Raw genomic sequence first — 4,619 nt, forward strand, 5'->3', positions numbered from 1 at the left:
CCACCATGGAGACTTTAAGCAGACTCAGTTTACATTACTCAAAGTCAGAAAACAAGAATCAGTCTGTGACAGTCAGCTCCTATCAAATCAGTTTAGATACACTCCCAGCCTGTCCAAGTAGGGTTTTTCTAGGATTGGCAGTCTTTGCTGGTGACACCTACGTTGCAGTTATGGTTAGTTTGCCCTGCTCTGGGCATGCAGAACCTGATGTGTTTATTACTACTTATGCAGCATCATACAACATAATCTGCAATGAGTTTAGTCATGAATTAGTGACAATTAATTACCAAATCCATTAGTCAGAATAGATGGAGAAAGTCAGAACTACCACAGAGATACGGTTTGTACCACATCTAGAAGGGGCAGCACAGGCAAAAACAGTAACATCTGTGATGTCTGCTGCTGTGATCCTTCAAAACCCATGACTCTATTTTGTAATCTAAATGAAACCCCCTATGGCACACAATTTCCAGGAGTGATCCTGTGAGGCCAACAGTCTTTTTTTATATACTTTGCCATGTTTTGTAATCTCTATTCTTTAAGGTTTTCACAGCTCAATTAGACAAAATCATAGCTGATCTGATCTATTATGGAGGTGATAGCCCTCTGAAGGGGAGCTTGGACAAAACCATTCCCAGGGTGCCTCCCAGGCAATATTTCTATGATCCTCTGTTAGGCAAGAACCAGATACAAGAGAAGCAAAGCAGTTTAGAAAAGACAGTAGTAGAGTCCATAAACCCTTTCAGGTCTATATGTTAATCCTCTTTGGTGAACCAGCGTCATACACTCAGAAGAATATGCCACAGGAATACTGACTGTGTTTACCATAGTAGCAGCCTACAAACCCATCCTGAATCACAGACAAATAGTTTGCTTTTCTAAAATGTCTCCTTAACTGGAGTCACCCCAGGAAAAACAGAAGGACAGAAGGGTTCTTCTCCCTCCGGGTACTTCCAACTGCTCTACTTTGCTTGTAGAGTTGTAGAAGACAGAGGAGAGACCCTGACCTCCACGAGGCATGTGCTATGACACATAGAGCTGGCTGCCTGCAGAGGTCTGGGTGCAGACCATAGCATTAACTGCATGCATATCAAATGACAGCCAACATGGTAACTCTTCCAAACCATGACCTATCTCAAACCTAGCAAATCCATATAGCTTTAATCCAAAGATTACAGCTATTACATCCTGTCATTAATCCCTTCAGCTAGCTATACAAGCCCCAATTAGAGTAACTGTTAAAATTCCTTTCCATTTTGAAGAGTTCATCCCTACTCTCTACAAAGCCCTCAGTCCTATAACTCACCTTCTCCCAGCCTCCTACCTTTCACAGCACATCTCCATAGTCTACATACACCTTTGCATGGGTGCTTGATTGAGCCACCTCACCAGTCTGCTGCAGCCCACAAAGACTAGCAAAAGGGTCTTAGCAGCAGTCTCCCCAAGTGTCTGCCACCCACAGCTGCTCCTGGTCCAGGCTCCATCAGCAGCAGATCCCAAGGCTCCTGCCTTCCCATCAGCTGCCAAAAGCTGCAGCCAGTTCCTTTAGAGGGCTTTTTCATTAACTCTATTGCTAGGACCAAGCCCAGAGGCATTAAGTGCATAGACTTCACAGCCATGCTCCAACCAGCAGCACAGGCAGTTGAAGAGTGGAAAGTGCTTCCAGCTTTTTGATAAGAAAATGAAGGCAGTAGCTGGATCTTAATAAGGAAGAAGTGGGTAATTTGCTAGATTGCAAGGACTAAACAGCACTGAAATAAAATACTGGGACTGAGGCTACTGGGATCACCCATTTTGTGCCACTGGCTTCCTAGGTGACTGTGGAAGCCATGTCTTTGTGCCTCAGTTTCCACATCTGCAGAATTATATCATTTGAATTATATCCTTTCAATTATATCCTTTGAAACACTTTGACAACTACCAATGAAAAACACAGCAAAAGAAACATTGTTAATGATAAGCACTGGGAAGTAATGACCAGTAGCTTTGTATTAATTAGGGACCATCACCAGTTAGGGACCACATACCTGCATAACCAAGTGACTGATGCTCTCCGTGGTTGGGTTATATATCCTGTAGCTCACTTCTGCCCATCCAGTAAGCAGTACATCTTCTTACCCTCAAAGATGTTTTGCACTGCAGATATTGACTTTGTACTTACACTTTTGATGGTTACCTTGGAAGTGTATGGGCACAGTTTTAGAAAAATACTCCCCCTCTTCAAAAAAAACCCTTTGGGAATAGCACACAAGGGGAAATAACCAGGTTTTCCAAAGCATTCACTGATATCCCTGTTTTTAGCATAACAATGACCAATAAATGAACTTCCAGTTACAAAGAAAATCAAGTTTTGCAAAATAACATAGCCTCACATCAGCCCATTGGCAACACCACAAATTTAAAAAATGAGAGTGCTTACATGGCCCAAGACACAGAGGTAAGGTGTTCTTTAGATCTAACTTAAAAATCTAAACCTTATGCCATCAAAATACAACTTCTCTTTCCAGGCTAATGAGAAGTATGCCTATTTTCAGCATGTCAGTAAGCAGATGTAAATGAAAGCCTGCATTGTAGCAGTCCTCAAACATCAGCAGCTTTCCCAATAACACAAAAAGTAGAGTAGCAGAGCACTGAGAACAGCTTCATAGTTAATTACAAGTTAATTGATTTCAACTGGATCATCAGAATTAGGCTGGTGCATTGAGTCAATTTCTGTTCTCTGCTCTGCAAAAAACGATGCCAGATAATTACTGAGCTTTTGGAGCTTTCTGCACTATGCTAGTCCTTGTCTGGCTGAATTGAGATGTGTGTGTATATACATGTATATTTACTAGAGGTGAATTTTTGCACTTTATTAGGAGAAATTTCACAGAGATTTTGCTTTGGTTCTCTTTTAAATATACCCACAAGCTTCTTTGAACATTATCAGCAATGTAAGTTACAGCTGCCTTGATGCTATTCCAAAGCTTTAACCTTCCTAAGAGCATGGATTTCTCTACAGAGTCTCAAAAGTATAATCTTTGGAGGTACATTATTATAAGTCTATTTATCATTCAAGTTATATTAGCTGTTTCTTGTATTGTATTACTTATTTGTCAGATTTTTAAAAACAAGACTTTCCTTTCCACAAACCCTGTAGCAATTTAGAAGAGCACTCTGATTAAATAAAAAAGGAGAGCTTCCTAATTAATAGTCTTTTAGTGATTCCTCCAAAAGCTTAATTAAAATAAGCAAGCAGCAGAATTCTAACACAATTACTTTTAATAATTTTTTTTAATCAGCTCATTTTACTTCTAATATTTCTAGTATAAAGTGGCTTATTTCTCATTAGGCTCTTTCATAGTTCAGAATCCCTCACTTGTCCTGCTGCAGTAATTACAGACATTTGTACAAGTTTAGCATAAAGATTGTGAAGTCCTAAAGGGGATATATGAAATTGTTCACATAAATTAAATGTAAGCCTGCTTTACCTTTGGGGAAGTGTTAGTGCTTATTTGTGCAAAAAAATATTTATGGAAACCAACAACAAATTAATTAATGTAAACAGCAACTATAGTTAATACTCATTTTCTATGAAAGGCCTATGGCTCAGTTATTTTAACTTTCCATTTTGTATGTAAACCAAGAGTTATTTTCTAGTAGATTTAATTTTTTTTTTAATGTAGGTCATTTTTACTAAATTAAGATTAAAAACACAAATCAAGAGATTTTTTATTTTCTTCTGCCTTGGATCCACTGGCTTGGCAGTTTTACTGAGGCTGTTATAAGAGCTGGAGGCATCAATATGAACTGCTAGGTTTCAAAGACCAGCTGTTTCAAATTATAGGCGACGCTCATTTCCTGTGATTTCCACCCACTCCCAACCCCACCCCTGCCCCAAATACTGTTTTTTAAAAATACTTGAGTTGTTTCTTTTGGAGAAACATAACAAAACACAAGCACCTGAGACCAACAACGCTCCATCAGGAGTCCATTTGGCCCAATACTCTCTCTCCAGTCGCACCCCATACATGTCTAGAGAGAAGAAGAGGAGTGCAGGTCTACTTCTGTCAGGGTCCAGAGGGTGTTCATAAGGCTCAGTGCCTGGGACCGGCCTCCCTTGGGACCTGCACTGCAGATAGCCCCTCAGACCTATGTCAGAGCTTGTCATGCAGAACTGTATGCGTGACATATCATAGCTGTTCTGTTCTACTCTATTCTGTTCCGTTCCATTCTCTTCTGTCCTATTCTATTCCATTCCCTGCACTCACAATGAATTGTATAATGATAAGACCATTATTTACCTGAAATGCCAAGGGGTTTTCAGCATCAAAAATACTCAAAGACACAAATCAGAAAGGTTACAGATGGAAAGAGTATTTTATTTATGTATAAAGTTATTTATCTTAATTTAGTTTAGCTTAGTTTGATTAATTTTAGCCTAGTTTAGATTGTATTTTCTTTTTCTAAATCTTTCAGAACTGATGCTCACAAGCATCATACTCAATGCACAAGCATAGCCAGCAGCAGGCTAACACATCCTTCAGTTTAGCTTGAAAAAACATCCCTTGCAGCCTGACAAAGGAAAGCCAGGGCAGGAGAGGTGCTATGGTGGTGCGAGAGCAGTGGAAGAACCCAGC

The sequence above is a fragment of the Nestor notabilis genome, unplaced genomic scaffold (assembly GCF_000696875.1).
Source record: "Nestor notabilis isolate BGI_N333 unplaced genomic scaffold, ASM69687v1 scaffold15909, whole genome shotgun sequence".
NCBI classification, from domain to species: domain Eukaryota; kingdom Metazoa; phylum Chordata; class Aves; order Psittaciformes; family Psittacidae; genus Nestor; species Nestor notabilis.